The following is an 18,959-nucleotide window of genomic DNA, read 5'->3' on the forward strand; positions in this document are numbered from 1 at the left end:
TAGCAGATGCTGTACGTTTTTTTTGCATCACTTTCATTTACTCTCCAACTCACATGCCTGAATGTGAAGTGCAGTGATTCATCAAAAAACTGTCTACTAGTGCCTCCGTATACCAGATGTTGTAAGCTTTTATTGCATCATTTAATTTACATTCAAGATAACATTCTAGAATGTCAAGTGCAGGGATTAATAAAAAAAATTGTCAGATTGGTCTTTGATCATATTTGCTATGATTAGGAAATTTGAGTAAGTGTTTAAGGCTTACGGCCACACCAGCTTGAGAACGCCCAATCTCATCTGACCTTGGAAGCTAAGCAAGTTTGGGCCTGGATAGTACTGAGGTGGGACCCTACCTAGGAATACCGGGTGCTGTAAGCTTTTCTTGCATCACTTTAATTTACTTTCAAGCTGACATGCTCAAATGTGAAGTGCAGTGATTAATAAAAAAAAACTATCTGTTAGCACCTGGGAATAGCCGATGCTGTAAGTTTTTTTTGCATCACTTTCATTTACTCTCCAACTCACATGCCTGAATGTGAAGTGCAGTGATTCATCAAAAACTATCTGTTAGCACCTTGGACTACGAGATGCTGTAAGCTTCTCTTGAATCACTTTAATTTACTGTCAAGATGACATGCTAGGATGTGAAATGAAGTGATTAATTAAAAAAACTATCTGTTAGCACCTGGGAATAGCAGATGCTGTAAGTTTTTTTTGCATCACTTTCATTTACTCTCCAACTCACATGCCTGAATGTGAAGTGCAGTGATTCATCAAAAACTATCTGTTAGCACCTTGGACTACGAGATGCTGTAAGCTTCTCTTGAATCACTTTAATTTACTGTCAAGATGACATGCTAGGATGTGAAATGAAGTGATTAATTAAAAAAACTATCTGTTAGCACCTGGGAATAGCAGATGCTGTAAGTTTTTGTTGCATCACTTTACTTTAATCTGCAACTGACAAGCTTGTATGTGAAGTGTACAGATTAAATAGAAATATTTTAGTACCAGGGAATAGCAGGTGCTGTAAGATTGTATTGCATCCCTTTAATTTATGTTCAAGCTATCATGTTCAAATTTGAAGTGCAGTGAATAATTAACTCAAACTATCTGTTAGCACCTGGGAATAGCCGATGCTGTACGTTTTTTTTGCATCACTTTCATTTACTCTCCAACTCACATGCCTGAATGTGAAGTGCAGTGATTCATCAAAAAACTGTCTGCTAGTGCCTCCGTATACCAGATGTTGTAAGCTTTTATTGCATCATTTAATTTACATTCAAGATAACATTCTAGAATGTCAAGTGCAGGGATTAATAAAAAAAATTGTCAGATTGGTCTTTGATCATATTTGCTATGATTAGGAAATTTGAGTAAGTGTTTAAGGCTTACGGCCACACCAGCTTGAGAACGCCCAATCTCATCTGACCTTGGAAGCTAAGCAAGTTTGGGCCTGGATAGTACTGAGGTGGGACCCTACCTAGGAATACCGGGTGCTGTAAGCTTTTCTTGCATCACTTTAATTTACTTTCAAGCTGACATGCTCAAATGTGAAGTGCAGTGATTAATAAAAAAAAACTATCTGTTAGCACCTGGGAATAGCCGATGCTGTAAGTTTTTTTTGCATCACTTTCATTTACTCTCCAACTCACATGCCTGAATGTGAAGTGCAGTGATTCATCAAAAACTATCTGTTAGCACCTTGGACTACGAGATGCTGTAAGCTTCTCTTGAATCACTTTAATTTACTGTCAAGATGACATGCTAGGATGTGAAATGCAGTGATTAATTAAAAAAACTATCTGTTAGCACCTGGGAATAGCAGATGCTGTAAGTTTTTGTTGCATCACTTTACTTTAATCTGCAACTGACAAGCTTGTATGTGAAGTGTACAGATTAAATAGAAATATTTTAGTACCAGGGAATAGCAGGTGCTGTAAGATTGTATTGCATCCCTTTAATTTATGTTCAAGCTATCATGTTCAAATTTGAAGTGCAGTGAATAATTAACTCAAACTATCTGTTAGCACCTGGGAATAGCCGATGCTGTACGTTTTTTTTGCATCACTTTCATTTACTCTCCAACTCACATGCCTGAATGTGAAGTGCAGTGATTCATCAAAAAACTGTCTGCTAGTGCCTCCGTATACCAGATGTTGTAAGCTTTTATTGCATCATTTAATTTACATTCAAGATAACATTCTAGAATGTCAAGTGCAGGGATTAATAAAAAAAATTGTCAGATTGGTCTTTGATCATATTTGCTATGATTAGGAAATTTGAGTAAGTGTTTAAGGCTTACGGCCACACCAGCTTGAGAACGCCCAATCTCATCTGACCTTGGAAGCTAAGCAAGTTTGGGCCTGGATAGTACTGAGGTGGGACCCTACCTAGGAATACCGGGTGCTGTAAGCTTTTCTTGCATCACTTTAATTTACTTTCAAGCTGACATGCTCAAATGTGAAGTGCAGTGATTAATAAAAAAAAACTATCTGTTAGCACCTGGGAATAGCCGATGCTGTAAGTTTTTTTTGCATCACTTTCATTTACTCTCCAACTCACATGCCTGAATGTGAAGTGCAGTGATTCATCAAAAACTATCTGTTAGCACCTTGGACTACGAGATGCTGTAAGCTTCTCTTGAATCACTTTAATTTACTGTCAAGATGACATGCTAGGATGTGAAATGAAGTGATTAATTAAAAAAACTATCTGTTAGCACCTGGGAATAGCAGATGCTGTAAGTTTTTTTTGCATCACTTTCATTTACTCTCCAACTCACATGCCTGAATGTGAAGTGCAGTGATTCATCAAAAACTATCTGTTAGCACCTTGGACTACGAGATGCTGTAAGCTTCTCTTGAATAACTTTAATTTACTGTCAAGATGACATGCTAGGATGTGAAATGAAGTGATTAATTAAAAAAACTATCTGTTAGCACCTGGGAATAGCAGATGCTGTAAGTTTTTGTTGCATCACTTTACTTTAATCTGCAACTGACAAGCTTGTATGTGAAGTGTACAGATTAAATAGAAATATTTTAGTACCAGGGAATAGCAGGTGCTGTAAGATTGTATTGCATCCCTTTAATTTATGTTCAAGCTATCATGTTCAAATTTGAAGTGCAGTGAATAATTAACTCAAACTATCTGTTAGCACCTGGGAATAGCCGATGCTGTACGTTTTTTTTGCATCACTTTCATTTACTCTCCAACTCACATGCCTGAATGTGAAGTGCAGTGATTCATCAAAAAACTGTCTGCTAGTGCCTCCGTATACCAGATGTTGTAAGCTTTTATTGCATCATTTAATTTACATTCAAGATAACATTCTAGAATGTCAAGTGCAGGGATTAATAAAAAAAATTGTCAGATTGGTCTTTGATCATATTTGCTATGATTAGGAAATTTGAGTAAGTGTTTAAGGCTTACGGCCACACCAGCTTGAGAACGCCCAATCTCATCTGACCTTGGAAGCTAAGCAAGTTTGGGCCTGGATAGTACTGAGGTGGGACCCTACCTAGGAATACCAGGTGCTGTAAGCTTTTCTTGCATCACTTTAATTTACTTTCAAGCTGACATGCTCAAATGTGAAGTGCAGTGATTAATAAAAAAAACTATCTGTTAGCACCTGGGAATAGCCGATGCTGTAAGTTTTTTTTGCATCACTTTCATTTACTCTCCAACTCACATGCCTGAATGTGAAGTGCAGTGATTCATCAAAAACTATCTGTTAGCACCTTAGACTACGAGATGCTGTAAGCTTCTCTTGAATCACTTTAATTTACTGTCAAGATGACATGCTAGGATGTGAAATGCAGTGATTAATTAAAAAAACTATCTGTTAGCACCTGGGAATAGCAGATGCTGTAAGTTTTTGTTGCATCACTTTACTTTAATCTGCAACTGACAAGCTTGTATGTGAAGTGTACAGATTAAATAGAAATATTTTAGTACCAGGGAATAGCAGGTGCTGTAAGATTGTATTGCATCCCTTTAATTTATGTTCAAGCTATCATGTTCAAATTTGAAGTGCAGTGAATAATTAACTCAAACTATCTGTTAGCACCTGGGAATAGCCGATGCTGTACGTTTTTTTTGCATCACTTTCATTTACTCTCCAACTCACATGCCTGAATGTGAAGTGCAGTGATTCATCAAAAAACTGTCTGCTAGTGCCTCCGTATACCAGATGTTGTAAGCTTTTATTGCATCATTTAATTTACATTCAAGATAACATTCTAGAATGTCAAGTGCAGGGATTAATAAAAAAAATTGTCAGATTGGTCTTTGATCATATTTGCTATGATTAGGAAATTTGAGTAAGTGTTTAAGGCTTACGGCCACACCAGCTTGAGAACGCCCAATCTCCTCTGACCTTGGAAGCTAAGCAAGTTTGGGCCTGGATAGTACTGAGGTGGGACCCTACCTAGGAATACCAGGTGCTGTAAGCTTTTCTTGCATCACTTTAATTTACTTTCAAGCTGACATGCTCAAATGTGAAGTGCAGTGATTAATAAAAAAAACTATCTGTTAGCACCTGGGAATAGCCGATGCTGTAAGTTTTTTTTGCATCACTTTCATTTACTCTCCAACTCACATGCCTGAATGTGAAGTGCAGTGATTCATCAAAAACTATCTGTTAGCACCTTGGACTACGAGATGCTGTAAGCTTCTCTTGAATCACTTTAATTTACTGTCAAGATGACATGCTAGGATGTGAAATGAAGTGATTAATTAAAAAAACTATCTGTTAGCACCTGGGAATAGCAGATGCTGTAAGTTTTTGTTGCATCACTTTACTTTAATCTGCAACTGACAAGCTTGTATGTGAAGTGTACAGATTAAATAGAAATATTTTAGTACCAGGGAATAGCAGGTGCTGTAAGATTGTATTGCATCCCTTTAATTTATGTTCAAGCTATCATGTTCAAATTTGAAGTGCAGTGAATAATTAACTCAAACTATCTGTTAGCACCTGGGAATAGCAGATGCTGTACGTTTTTTTTGCATCACTTTCATTTACTCTCCAACTCACATGCCTGAATGTGAAGTGCAGTGATTCATCAAAAAACTGTCTACTAGTGCCTCCGTATACCAGATGTTGTAAGCTTTTATTGCATCATTTAATTTACATTCAAGATAACATTCTAGAATGTCAAGTGCAGGGATTAATAAAAAAAATTGTCAGATTGGTCTTTGATCATATTTGCTATGATTAGGAAATTTGAGTAAGTGTTTAAGGCTTACGGCCACACCAGCTTGAGAACGCCCAATCTCATCTGACCTTGGAAGCTAAGCAAGTTTGGGCCTGGATAGTACTGAGGTGGGACCCTACCTAGGAATACCGGGTGCTGTAAGCTTTTCTTGCATCACTTTAATTTACTTTCAAGCTGACATGCTCAAATGTGAAGTGCAGTGATTAATAAAAAAAAACTATCTGTTAGCACCTGGGAATAGCCGATGCTGTAAGTTTTTTTTGCATCACTTTCATTTACTCTCCAACTCACATGCCTGAATGTGAAGTGCAGTGATTCATCAAAAACTATCTGTTAGCACCTTGGACTACGAGATGCTGTAAGCTTCTCTTGAATCACTTTAATTTACTGTCAAGATGACATGCTAGGATGTGAAATGAAGTGATTAATTAAAAAAACTATCTGTTAGCACCTGGGAATAGCAGATGCTGTAAGTTTTTTTTGCATCACTTTCATTTACTCTCCAACTCACATGCCTGAATGTGAAGTGCAGTGATTCATCAAAAACTATCTGTTAGCACCTTGGACTACGAGATGCTGTAAGCTTCTCTTGAATCACTTTAATTTACTGTCAAGATGACATGCTAGGATGTGAAATGCAGTGATTAATTAAAAAAACTATCTGTTAGCACCTGGGAATAGCAGATGCTGTAAGTTTTTGTTGCATCACTTTACTTTAATCTGCAACTGACAAGCTTGTATGTGAAGTGTACAGATTAAATAGAAATATTTTAGTACCAGGGAATAGCAGGTGCTGTAAGATTGTATTGCATCCCTTTAATTTATGTTCAAGCTATCATGTTCAAATTTGAAGTGCAGTGAATAATTAACTCAAACTATCTGTTAGCACCTGGGAATAGCCGATGCTGTACGTTTTTTTTGCATCACTTTCATTTACTCTCCAACTCACATGCCTGAATGTGAAGTGCAGTGATTCATCAAAAAACTGTCTACTAGTGCCTCCGTATACCAGATGTTGTAAGCTTTTATTGCATCATTTAATTTACATTCAAGATAACATTCTAGAATGTCAAGTGCAGGGATTAATAAAAAAAATTGTCAGATTGGTCTTTGATCATATTTGCTATGATTAGGAAATTTGAGTAAGTGTTTAAGGCTTACGGCCACACCAGCTTGAGAACGCCCAATCTCATTTGACCTTGGAAGCTAAGCAAGTTTGGGCCTGGATAGTACTGAGGTGGGACCCTACCTAGGAATACCGGGTGCTGTAAGCTTTTCTTGCATCACTTTAATTTACTTTCAAGCTGACATGCTCAAATGTGAAGTGCAGTGATTAATAAAAAAAAACTATCTGTTAGCACCTGGGAATAGCCGATGCTGTAAGTTTTTTTTGCATCACTTTCATTTACTCTCCAACTCACATGCCTGAATGTGAAGTGCAGTGATTCATCAAAAACTATCTGTTAGCACCTTGGACTACGAGATGCTGTAAGCTTCTCTTGAATCACTTTAATTTACTGTCAAGATGACATGCTAGGATGTGAAATGAAGTGATTAATTAAAAAAACTATCTGTTAGCACCTGGGAATAGCAGATGCTGTAAGTTTTTTTTGCATCACTTTCATTTACTCTCCAACTCACATGCCTGAATGTGAAGTGCAGTGATTCATCAAAAACTATCTGTTAGCACCTTGGACTACGAGATGCTGTAAGCTTCTCTTGAATCACTTTAATTTACTGTCAAGATGACATGCTAGGATGTGAAATGAAGTGATTAATTAAAAAAACTATCTGTTAGCACCTGGGAATAGCAGATGCTGTAAGTTTTTGTTGCATCACTTTACTTTAATCTGCAACTGACAAGCTTGTATGTGAAGTGTACAGATTAAATAGAAATATTTTAGTACCAGGGAATAGCAGGTGCTGTAAGATTGTATTGCATCCCTTTAATTTATGTTCAAGCTATCATGTTCAAATTTGAAGTGCAGTGAATAATTAACTCAAACTATCTGTTAGCACCTGGGAATAGCCGATGCTGTACGTTTTTTTTGCATCACTTTCATTTACTCTCCAACTCACATGCCTGAATGTGAAGTGCAGTGATTCATCAAAAAACTGTCTGCTAGTGCCTCCGTATACCAGATGTTGTAAGCTTTTATTGCATCATTTAATTTACATTCAAGATAACATTCTAGAATGTCAAGTGCAGGGATTAATAAAAAAAATTGTCAGATTGGTCTTTGATCATATTTGCTATGATTAGGAAATTTGAGTAAGTGTTTAAGGCTTACGGCCACACCAGCTTGAGAACGCCCAATCTCATCTGACCTTGGAAGCTAAGCAAGTTTGGGCCTGGATAGTACTGAGGTGGGACCCTACCTAGGAATACCGGGTGCTGTAAGCTTTTCTTGCATCACTTTAATTTACTTTCAAGCTGACATGCTCAAATGTGAAGTGCAGTGATTAATAAAAAAAAACTATCTGTTAGCACCTGGGAATAGCCGATGCTGTAAGTTTTTTTTGCATCACTTTCATTTACTCTCCAACTCACATGCCTGAATGTGAAGTGCAGTGATTCATCAAAAACTATCTGTTAGCACCTTGGACTACGAGATGCTGTAAGCTTCTCTTGAATCACTTTAATTTACTGTCAAGATGACATGCTAGGATGTGAAATGCAGTGATTAATTAAAAAAACTATCTGTTAGCACCTGGGAATAGCAGATGCTGTAAGTTTTTGTTGCATCACTTTACTTTAATCTGCAACTGACAAGCTTGTATGTGAAGTGTACAGATTAAATAGAAATATTTTAGTACCAGGGAATAGCAGGTGCTGTAAGATTGTATTGCATCCCTTTAATTTATGTTCAAGCTATCATGTTCAAATTTGAAGTGCAGTGAATAATTAACTCAAACTATCTGTTAGCACCTGGGAATAGCCGATGCTGTACGTTTTTTTTGCATCACTTTCATTTACTCTCCAACTCACATGCCTGAATGTGAAGTGCAGTGATTCATCAAAAAACTGTCTACTAGTGCCTCCGTATACCAGATGTTGTAAGCTTTTATTGCATCATTTAATTTACATTCAAGATAACATTCTAGAATGTCAAGTGCAGGGATTAATAAAAAAAATTGTCAGATTGGTCTTTGATCATATTTGCTATGATTAGGAAATTTGAGTAAGTGTTTAAGGCTTACGGCCACACCAGCTTGAGAACGCCCAATCTCATCTGACCTTGGAAGCTAAGCAAGTTTGGGCCTGGATAGTACTGAGGTGGGACCCTACCTAGGAATACCGGGTGCTGTAAGCTTTTCTTGCATCACTTTAATTTACTTTCAAGCTGACATGCTCAAATGTGAAGTGCAGTGATTAATAAAAAAAAACTATCTGTTAGCACCTGGGAATAGCCGATGCTGTAAGTTTTTTTTGCATCACTTTCATTTACTCTCCAACTCACATGCCTGAATGTGAAGTGCAGTGATTCATCAAAAACTATCTGTTAGCACCTTGGACTACGAGATGCTGTAAGCTTCTCTTGAATCACTTTAATTTACTGTCAAGATGACATGCTAGGATGTGAAATGAAGTGATTAATTAAAAAAACTATCTGTTAGCACCTGGGAATAGCAGATGCTGTAAGTTTTTTTTGCATCACTTTCATTTACTCTCCAACTCACATGCCTGAATGTGAAGTGCAGTGATTCATCAAAAACTATCTGTTAGCACCTTGGACTACGAGATGCTGTAAGCTTCTCTTGAATAACTTTAATTTACTGTCAAGATGACATGCTAGGATGTGAAATGAAGTGATTAATTAAAAAAACTATCTGTTAGCACCTGGGAATAGCAGATGCTGTAAGTTTTTGTTGCATCACTTTACTTTAATCTGCAACTGACAAGCTTGTATGTGAAGTGTACAGATTAAATAGAAATATTTTAGTACCAGGGAATAGCAGGTGCTGTAAGATTGTATTGCATCCCTTTAATTTATGTTCAAGCTATCATGTTCAAATTTGAAGTGCAGTGAATAATTAACTCAAACTATCTGTTAGCACCTGGGAATAGCCGATGCTGTACGTTTTTTTTGCATCACTTTCATTTACTCTCCAACTCACATGCCTGAATGTGAAGTGCAGTGATTCATCAAAAAACTGTCTGCTAGTGCCTCCGTATACCAGATGTTGTAAGCTTTTATTGCATCATTTAATTTACATTCAAGATAACATTCTAGAATGTCAAGTGCAGGGATTAATAAAAAAAATTGTCAGATTGGTCTTTGATCATATTTGCTATGATTAGGAAATTTGAGTAAGTGTTTAAGGCTTACGGCCACACCAGCTTGAGAACGCCCAATCTCATCTGACCTTGGAAGCTAAGCAAGTTTGGGCCTGGATAGTACTGAGGTGGGACCCTACCTAGGAATACCAGGTGCTGTAAGCTTTTCTTGCATCACTTTAATTTACTTTCAAGCTGACATGCTCAAATGTGAAGTGCAGTGATTAATAAAAAAAACTATCTGTTAGCACCTGGGAATAGCCGATGCTGTAAGTTTTTTTTGCATCACTTTCATTTACTCTCCAACTCACATGCCTGAATGTGAAGTGCAGTGATTCATCAAAAACTATCTGTTAGCACCTTAGACTACGAGATGCTGTAAGCTTCTCTTGAATCACTTTAATTTACTGTCAAGATGACATGCTAGGATGTGAAATGCAGTGATTAATTAAAAAAACTATCTGTTAGCACCTGGGAATAGCAGATGCTGTAAGTTTTTGTTGCATCACTTTACTTTAATCTGCAACTGACAAGCTTGTATGTGAAGTGTACAGATTAAATAGAAATATTTTAGTACCAGGGAATAGCAGGTGCTGTAAGATTGTATTGCATCCCTTTAATTTATGTTCAAGCTATCATGTTCAAATTTGAAGTGCAGTGAATAATTAACTCAAACTATCTGTTAGCACCTGGGAATAGCCGATGCTGTACGTTTTTTTTGCATCACTTTCATTTACTCTCCAACTCACATGCCTGAATGTGAAGTGCAGTGATTCATCAAAAAACTGTCTGCTAGTGCCTCCGTATACCAGATGTTGTAAGCTTTTATTGCATCATTTAATTTACATTCAAGATAACATTCTAGAATGTCAAGTGCAGGGATTAATAAAAAAAATTGTCAGATTGGTCTTTGATCATATTTGCTATGATTAGGAAATTTGAGTAAGTGTTTAAGGCTTAAGGCCACACCAGCTTGAGAACGCCCAATCTCCTCTGACCTTGGAAGCTAAGCAAGTTTGGGCCTGGATAGTACTGAGGTGGGACCCTACCTAGGAATACCAGGTGCTGTAAGCTTTTCTTGCATCACTTTAATTTACTTTCAAGCTGACATGCTCAAATGTGAAGTGCAGTGATTAATAAAAAAAACTATCTGTTAGCACCTGGGAATAGCCGATGCTGTAAGTTTTTTTTGCATCACTTTCATTTACTCTCCAACTCACATGCCTGAATGTGAAGTGCAGTGATTCATCAAAAACTATCTGTTAGCACCTTGGACTACGAGATGCTGTAAGCTTCTCTTGAATCACTTTAATTTACTGTCAAGATGACATGCTAGGATGTGAAATGAAGTGATTAATTAAAAAAACTATCTGTTAGCACCTGGGAATAGCAGATGCTGTAAGTTTTTGTTGCATCACTTTACTTTAATCTGCAACTGACAAGCTTGTATGTGAAGTGTACAGATTAAATAGAAATATTTTAGTACCAGGGAATAGCAGGTGCTGTAAGATTGTATTGCATCCCTTTAATTTATGTTCAAGCTATCATGTTCAAATTTGAAGTGCAGTGAATAATTAACTCAAACTATCTGTTAGCACCTGGGAATAGCAGATGCTGTACGTTTTTTTTGCATCACTTTCATTTACTCTCCAACTCACATGCCTGAATGTGAAGTGCAGTGATTCATCAAAAAACTGTCTACTAGTGCCTCCGTATACCAGATGTTGTAAGCTTTTATTGCATCATTTAATTTACATTCAAGATAACATTCTAGAATGTCAAGTGCAGGGATTAATAAAAAAAATTGTCAGATTGGTCTTTGATCATATTTGCTATGATTAGGAAATTTGAGTAAGTGTTTAAGGCTTACGGCCACACCAGCTTGAGAACGCCCAATCTCATCTGACCTTGGAAGCTAAGCAAGTTTGGGCCTGGATAGTACTGAGGTGGGACCCTACCTAGGAATACCGGGTGCTGTAAGCTTTTCTTGCATCACTTTAATTTACTTTCAAGCTGACATGCTCAAATGTGAAGTGCAGTGATTAATAAAAAAAAACTATCTGTTAGCACCTGGGAATAGCCGATGCTGTAAGTTTTTTTTGCATCACTTTCATTTACTCTCCAACTCACATGCCTGAATGTGAAGTGCAGTGATTCATCAAAAACTATCTGTTAGCACCTTGGACTACGAGATGCTGTAAGCTTCTCTTGAATCACTTTAATTTACTGTCAAGATGACATGCTAGGATGTGAAATGAAGTGATTAATTAAAAAAACTATCTGTTAGCACCTGGGAATAGCAGATGCTGTAAGTTTTTTTTGCATCACTTTCATTTACTCTCCAACTCACATGCCTGAATGTGAAGTGCAGTGATTCATCAAAAACTATCTGTTAGCACCTTGGACTACGAGATGCTGTAAGCTTCTCTTGAATCACTTTAATTTACTGTCAAGATGACATGCTAGGATGTGAAATGCAGTGATTAATTAAAAAAACTATCTGTTAGCACCTGGGAATAGCAGATGCTGTAAGTTTTTGTTGCATCACTTTACTTTAATCTGCAACTGACAAGCTTGTATGTGAAGTGTACAGATTAAATAGAAATATTTTAGTACCAGGGAATAGCAGGTGCTGTAAGATTGTATTGCATCCCTTTAATTTATGTTCAAGCTATCATGTTCAAATTTGAAGTGCAGTGAATAATTAACTCAAACTATCTGTTAGCACCTGGGAATAGCCGATGCTGTACGTTTTTTTTGCATCACTTTCATTTACTCTCCAACTCACATGCCTGAATGTGAAGTGCAGTGATTCATCAAAAAACTGTCTACTAGTGCCTCCGTATACCAGATGTTGTAAGCTTTTATTGCATCATTTAATTTACATTCAAGATAACATTCTAGAATGTCAAGTGCAGGGATTAATAAAAAAAATTGTCAGATTGGTCTTTGATCATATTTGCTATGATTAGGAAATTTGAGTAAGTGTTTAAGGCTTACGGCCACACCAGCTTGAGAACGCCCAATCTCATCTGACCTTGGAAGCTAAGCAAGTTTGGGCCTGGATAGTACTGAGGTGGGACCCTACCTAGGAATACCGGGTGCTGTAAGCTTTTCTTGCATCACTTTAATTTACTTTCAAGCTGACATGCTCAAATGTGAAGTGCAGTGATTAATAAAAAAAAACTATCTGTTAGCACCTGGGAATAGCCGATGCTGTAAGTTTTTTTTGCATCACTTTCATTTACTCTCCAACTCACATGCCTGAATGTGAAGTGCAGTGATTCATCAAAAACTATCTGTTAGCACCTTGGACTACGAGATGCTGTAAGCTTCTCTTGAATCACTTTAATTTACTGTCAAGATGACATGCTAGGATGTGAAATGAAGTGATTAATTAAAAAAACTATCTGTTAGCACCTGGGAATAGCAGATGCTGTAAGTTTTTTTTGCATCACTTTCATTTACTCTCCAACTCACATGCCTGAATGTGAAGTGCAGTGATTCATCAAAAACTATCTGTTAGCACCTTGGACTACGAGATGCTGTAAGCTTCTCTTGAATAACTTTAATTTACTGTCAAGATGACATGCTAGGATGTGAAATGAAGTGATTAATTAAAAAAACTATCTGTTAGCACCTGGGAATAGCAGATGCTGTAAGTTTTTGTTGCATCACTTTACTTTAATCTGCAACTGACAAGCTTGTATGTGAAGTGTACAGATTAAATAGAAATATTTTAGTACCAGGGAATAGCAGGTGCTGTAAGATTGTATTGCATCCCTTTAATTTATGTTCAAGCTATCATGTTCAAATTTGAAGTGCAGTGAATAATTAACTCAAACTATCTGTTAGCACCTGGGAATAGCCGATGCTGTACGTTTTTTTTGCATCACTTTCATTTACTCTCCAACTCACATGCCTGAATGTGAAGTGCAGTGATTCATCAAAAAACTGTCTGCTAGTGCCTCCGTATACCAGATGTTGTAAGCTTTTATTGCATCATTTAATTTACATTCAAGATAACATTCTAGAATGTCAAGTGCAGGGATTAATAAAAAAAATTGTCAGATTGGTCTTTGATCATATTTGCTATGATTAGGAAATTTGAGTAAGTGTTTAAGGCTTACGGCCACACCAGCTTGAGAACGCCCAATCTCCTCTGACCTTGGAAGCTAAGCAAGTTTGGGCCTGGATAGTACTGAGGTGGGACCCTACCTAGGAATACCAGGTGCTGTAAGCTTTTCTTGCATCACTTTAATTTACTTTCAAGCTGACATGCTCAAATGTGAAGTGCAGTGATTAATAAAAAAAACTATCTGTTAGCACCTGGGAATAGCCGATGCTGTAAGTTTTTTTTGCATCACTTTCATTTACTCTCCAACTCACATGCCTGAATGTGAAGTGCAGTGATTCATCAAAAACTATCTGTTAGCACCTTGGACTACGAGATGCTGTAAGCTTCTCTTGAATCACTTTAATTTACTGTCAAGATGACATGCTAGGATGTGAAATGAAGTGATTAATTAAAAAAACTATCTGTTAGCACCTGGGAATAGCAGATGCTGTAAGTTTTTGTTGCATCACTTTACTTTAATCTGCAACTGACAAGCTTGTATGTGAAGTGTACAGATTAAATAGAAATATTTTAGTACCAGGGAATAGCAGGTGCTGTAAGATTGTATTGCATCCCTTTAATTTATGTTCAAGCTATCATGTTCAAATTTGAAGTGCAGTGAATAATTAACTCAAACTATCTGTTAGCACCTGGGAATAGCAGATGCTGTACGTTTTTTTTGCATCACTTTCATTTACTCTCCAACTCACATGCCTGAATGTGAAGTGCAGTGATTCATCAAAAAACTGTCTACTAGTGCCTCCGTATACCAGATGTTGTAAGCTTTTATTGCATCATTTAATTTACATTCAAGATAACATTCTAGAATGTCAAGTGCAGGGATTAATAAAAAAAATTGTCAGATTGGTCTTTGATCATATTTGCTATGATTAGGAAATTTGAGTAAGTGTTTAAGGCTTACGGCCACACCAGCTTGAGAACGCCCAATCTCATCTGACCTTGGAAGCTAAGCAAGTTTGGGCCTGGATAGTACTGAGGTGGGACCCTACCTAGGAATACCGGGTGCTGTAAGCTTTTCTTGCATCACTTTAATTTACTTTCAAGCTGACATGCTCAAATGTGAAGTGCAGTGATTAATAAAAAAAAACTATCTGTTAGCACCTGGGAATAGCCGATGCTGTAAGTTTTTTTTGCATCACTTTCATTTACTCTCCAACTCACATGCCTGAATGTGAAGTGCAGTGATTCATCAAAAACTATCTGTTAGCACCTTGGACTACGAGATGCTGTAAGCTTCTCTTGAATCACTTTAATTTACTGTCAAGATGACATGCTAGGATGTGAAATGAAGTGATTAATTAAAAAAACTATCTGTTAGCACCTGGGAATAGCAGATGCTGTAAGTTTTTTTTGCATCACTTTCATTTACTCTCCAACTCACATGCCTGAATGTGAAGTGCAGTGATTCATCAAAAACTATCTGTTAGCACCTTGGACTACGAGATGCTGTAAGCTTCTCTTGAATCACTTTAATTTACTGTCAAGATGACATGCTAGGATGTGAAATGAAGTGATTAATTAAAAAAACTATCTGTTAGCACCTGGGAATAGCAGATGCTGTAAGTTTTTGTTGCATCACTTTACTTTAATCTGCAACTGACAAGCTTGTATGTGAAGTGTACAGATTAAATAGAAATATTTTAGTACCAGGGAATAGCAGGTGCTGTAAGATTGTATTGCATCCCTTTAATTTATGTTCAAGCTATCATGTTCAAATTTGAAGTGCAGTGAATAATTAACTCAAACTATCTGTTAGCACCTGGGAATAGCCGATGCTGTACGTTTTTTTTGCATCACTTTCATTTACTCTCCAACTCACATGCCTGAATGTGAAGTGCAGTGATTCATCAAAAAACTGTCTGCTAGTGCCTCCGTATACCAGATGTTGTAAGCTTTTATTGCATCATTTAATTTACATTCAAGATAACATTCTAGAATGTCAAGTGCAGGGATTAATAAAAAAAATTGTCAGATTGGTCTTTGATCATATTTGCTATGATTAGGAAATTTGAGTAAGTGTTTAAGGCTTACGGCCACACCAGCTTGAGAACGCCCAATCTCATCTGACCTTGGAAGCTAAGCAAGTTTGGGCCTGGATAGTACTGAGGTGGGACCCTACCTAGGAATACCAGGTGCTGTAAGCTTTTCTTGCATCACTTTAATTTACTTTCAAGCTGACATGCTCAAATGTGAAGTGCAGTGATTAATAAAAAAAACTATCTGTTAGCACCTGGGAATAGCCGATGCTGTAAGTTTTTTTTGCATCACTTTCATTTACACTCCAACTCACATGCCTGAATGTGAAGTGCAGTGATTCATCAAAAACTATCTGTTAGCACCTTAGACTACGAGATGCTGTAAGCTTCTCTTGAATCACTTTAATTTACTGTCAAGATGACATGCTAGGATGTGAAATGCAGTGATTAATTAAAAAAACTATCTGTTAGCACCTGGGAATAGCAGATGCTGTAAGTTTTTGTTGCATCACTTTACTTTAATCTGCAACTGACAAGCTTGTATGTGAAGTGTACAGATTAAATAGAAATATTTTAGTACCAGGGAATAGCAGGTGCTGTAAGATTGTATTGCATCCCTTTAATTTATGTTCAAGCTATCATGTTCAAATTTGAAGTGCAGTGAATAATTAACTCAAACTATCTGTTAGCACCTGGGAATAGCCGATGCTGTACGTTTTTTTTGCATCACTTTCATTTACTCTCCAACTCACATGCCTGAATGTGAAGTGCAGTGATTCATCAAAAAACTGTCTGCTAGTGCCTCCGTATACCAGATGTTGTAAGCTTTTATTGCATCATTTAATTTACATTCAAGATAACATTCTAGAATGTCAAGTGCAGGGATTAATAAAAAAAATTGTCAGATTGGTCTTTGATCATATTTGCTATGATTAGGAAATTTGAGTAAGTGTTTAAGGCTTACGGCCACACCAGCTTGAGAACGCCCAATCTCCTCTGACCTTGGAAGCTAAGCAAGTTTGGGCCTGGATAGTACTGAGGTGGGACCCTACCTAGGAATACCAGGTGCTGTAAGCTTTTCTTGCATCACTTTAATTTACTTTCAAGCTGACATGCTCAAATGTGAAGTGCAGTGATTAATAAAAAAAAACTATCTGTTAGCACCTGGGAATAGCCGATGCTGTAAGTTTTTTTTGCATCACTTTCATTTACTCTCCAACTCACATGCCTGAATGTGAAGTGCAGTGATTCATCAAAAACTATCTGTTAGCACCTTGGACTACGAGATGCTGTAAGCTTCTCTTGAATCACTTTAATTTACATTCAAGATAACATGCTAGGATGTGAAATGCAGTGATTAATTAAAAAAACTATCTGTTAGCACCTGGGAATAGCAGATGCTGTAAGTTTTTGTTGCATCACTTTACTTTAATCTGCAACTGACAAGCTTGTATGTGAAGTGTACAGATTAAATAGAAATATTTTAGTACCAGGGAATAGCAGGTGCTGTAAGATTGTATTGCATCCCTTTAATTTATGTTCAAGCTATCATGTTCAAATTTGAAGTGCAGTGAATAATTAACTCAAACTATCGGTTAGCACCTGGGAATAGCAGATGCTGTGTTTTTTTTTGCATCACTTTCATTTACTCTCCAACTCACATGCCTGAATGTGAAGTGCAGTGATTCATCAAAAAACTGTCTGTTAGTGCCTCCGTATACCAGATGTTGTAAGCTTTTATTGCATCATTTAATTTACATTCAAGATAACATTCTAGAATGTCAAGTGCAGGGATTAATAAAAAAAATTGTCAGATTGGTCTTTGATCATATTTGCTATGATTAGGCAATTTGAGTAAGTGTTTAAGGCTTACGGCCACACCAGCTTGAGAACGCCCAATCTCATCTGACCTTGGAAGCTAAGCAAGTTTGGGCCTGGATAGTACTGAGGTGGGACTCTACCTAGGAATACCAGGTGCTGTAAGCTTTTCTTGCATCACTTTAATTTACTTTCAAGCTGACATGCTCAAATGTGAAGTGCAGTGATTAATAAAAAAAACTATCTGTTAGCACCTGGGAATAGCAGATGCTGTAAGTTTTTTTTGCATCACTTTCATTTACTCTCCAACTCACATGCCTGAATGTGAAGTGCAGTGATTCATCAAAAACTATCTGTTAGCACCTTGGACTACGAGATGCTGTAAGCTTCTCTTGAATCACTTTAATTTACTGTCAAGATGACATGCTAGGATGTGAAATGCAGTGATTAATTAAAAAAACTATCTGTTAGCACCTGGGAATAGCAGATGCTGTAAGTTTTTGTTGCATCACTTTACTTTAATCTGCAACTGACAAGCTTGTATGTGAAGTGTACAGATTAAATAGAAATATTTTAGTACCAGGGAATAGCAGGTGCTGTAAGATTGTATTGCATCCCTTTAATTTATGTTCAAGCTATCATGTTCAAATTTGAAGTGCAGTGAATAATTAACTCAAACTATCGGTTAGCACCTGGGAATAGCAGATGCTGTACGTTTTTTTTGCATCACTTTCATTTACTCTCCAACTCACATGCCTGAATGTGAAGTGCAGTGATTCATCAAAAAACTGTCTGTTAGTGCCTCCGTATACCAGATGTTGTAAGCTTTTATTGCATCATTTAATTTACATTCAAGATAACATTCTAGAATGTCAAGTGCAGGGATTAATAAAAAAAATTGTCAGATTGGTCTTTGATCATATTTGCTATGATTAGGAAATTTGAGTAAGTGTTTAAGGCTTACGGCCACACCAGCTTGAGAACGCCCAATCTCATCTGACCTTGGAAGCTAAGCAAGTTTGGGCCTGGATAGTACTGAGGTGGGACCCTACCTAGGAATACCAGGTGCTGTAAGCTTTTCTTGCATCACTTTAATTTACTTTCAAGATGACATGCTCAAATGTGAAGTGCAGTGATTAATAAAAAAAACTATCTGTTAGCACCTGGGAATAGCCGATGTTGTAAGTTTTTTTTGCATCACTTTCATTTACTCTCCAACTCACATGCCTGAATGTGAAGTGCAGTGATTCATCAAAAAACTATATGTTAGCACATTGGACTACGAGATGCTGTAAGCTTCTCTTGCATCAATTTAATTAACTGTCAAGATGACATGCTAGGATGTGAAATGCAGTGATTAATTAAAAAAACTATCTGTTAGCACCTGGGAATAGCAGATGCTGTAAGTTTTTGTTGCATCACTTTACTTTAATCTGCAACTGACAAGCTTGTATGTGAAGTGTACAGATTAAATAGAAATATTTTAGTACCAGGGAATAGCAGGTGCTGTAAGATTGTTTGCATCC

At 37.0% G+C, this 18,959-nt stretch overlaps 5 non-coding genes and 14 pseudogenes across 5 annotated transcripts; all 19 read left to right on the top strand.

Annotated features, from left to right (window-relative positions):
• The first annotated feature begins 259 nt into the window (after positions 1 to 259).
• On the top strand, positions 260 to 378 carry LOC145646977 (5S ribosomal RNA; annotated as a pseudogene).
• Positions 379 to 1,389: 1,011 nt separating this feature from the next.
• On the top strand, positions 1,390 to 1,508 carry LOC145646978 (5S ribosomal RNA; annotated as a pseudogene).
• Positions 1,509 to 2,299: 791 nt separating this feature from the next.
• Positions 2,300 to 2,418, top strand: LOC145646979 (5S ribosomal RNA; annotated as a pseudogene).
• Positions 2,419 to 3,429: 1,011 nt separating this feature from the next.
• On the top strand, positions 3,430 to 3,548 carry LOC145648700 (5S ribosomal RNA). The gene has a single exon (XR_014116493.1). It is a non-coding gene; the product is annotated as a 5S ribosomal RNA (ribosomal RNA).
• A 790-nt stretch (positions 3,549 to 4,338) lies between these two features.
• LOC145648197 (5S ribosomal RNA) lies at positions 4,339 to 4,457 on the top strand (annotated as a pseudogene).
• Positions 4,458 to 5,247: 790 nt separating this feature from the next.
• LOC145646982 (5S ribosomal RNA) lies at positions 5,248 to 5,366 on the top strand (annotated as a pseudogene).
• Positions 5,367 to 6,377: 1,011 nt separating this feature from the next.
• LOC145647332 (5S ribosomal RNA) lies at positions 6,378 to 6,496 on the top strand (annotated as a pseudogene).
• Positions 6,497 to 7,507: 1,011 nt separating this feature from the next.
• On the top strand, positions 7,508 to 7,626 carry LOC145646983 (5S ribosomal RNA; annotated as a pseudogene).
• A 791-nt stretch (positions 7,627 to 8,417) lies between these two features.
• On the top strand, positions 8,418 to 8,536 carry LOC145646984 (5S ribosomal RNA; annotated as a pseudogene).
• Positions 8,537 to 9,547: 1,011 nt separating this feature from the next.
• On the top strand, positions 9,548 to 9,666 carry LOC145648711 (5S ribosomal RNA). Its single transcript, XR_014116494.1, has one exon. It is a non-coding gene; the product is annotated as a 5S ribosomal RNA (ribosomal RNA).
• A 790-nt stretch (positions 9,667 to 10,456) lies between these two features.
• LOC145650326 (5S ribosomal RNA) lies at positions 10,457 to 10,575 on the top strand (annotated as a pseudogene).
• A 790-nt stretch (positions 10,576 to 11,365) lies between these two features.
• Positions 11,366 to 11,484, top strand: LOC145646985 (5S ribosomal RNA; annotated as a pseudogene).
• Positions 11,485 to 12,495: 1,011 nt separating this feature from the next.
• On the top strand, positions 12,496 to 12,614 carry LOC145646986 (5S ribosomal RNA; annotated as a pseudogene).
• Positions 12,615 to 13,625: 1,011 nt separating this feature from the next.
• Positions 13,626 to 13,744, top strand: LOC145648199 (5S ribosomal RNA; annotated as a pseudogene).
• Positions 13,745 to 14,534: 790 nt separating this feature from the next.
• On the top strand, positions 14,535 to 14,653 carry LOC145646987 (5S ribosomal RNA; annotated as a pseudogene).
• Positions 14,654 to 15,664: 1,011 nt separating this feature from the next.
• LOC145648722 (5S ribosomal RNA) lies at positions 15,665 to 15,783 on the top strand. The gene has a single exon (XR_014116495.1). It is a non-coding gene; the product is annotated as a 5S ribosomal RNA (ribosomal RNA).
• A 790-nt stretch (positions 15,784 to 16,573) lies between these two features.
• Positions 16,574 to 16,692, top strand: LOC145648200 (5S ribosomal RNA; annotated as a pseudogene).
• Positions 16,693 to 17,482: 790 nt separating this feature from the next.
• LOC145645087 (5S ribosomal RNA) lies at positions 17,483 to 17,601 on the top strand. Its single transcript, XR_014116123.1, has one exon. It is a non-coding gene; the product is annotated as a 5S ribosomal RNA (ribosomal RNA).
• Positions 17,602 to 18,391: 790 nt separating this feature from the next.
• LOC145648733 (5S ribosomal RNA) lies at positions 18,392 to 18,510 on the top strand. The gene has a single exon (XR_014116496.1). It is a non-coding gene; the product is annotated as a 5S ribosomal RNA (ribosomal RNA).
• The last annotated feature ends 449 nt before the right edge of the window (positions 18,511 to 18,959 follow it).

The sequence above is a fragment of the Electrophorus electricus genome, chromosome 13 (assembly GCF_041902795.1).
Source record: "Electrophorus electricus isolate QZ-2024a chromosome 13, ASM4190279v1, whole genome shotgun sequence".
Classification (NCBI taxonomy): domain Eukaryota; kingdom Metazoa; phylum Chordata; class Actinopteri; order Gymnotiformes; family Gymnotidae; genus Electrophorus; species Electrophorus electricus.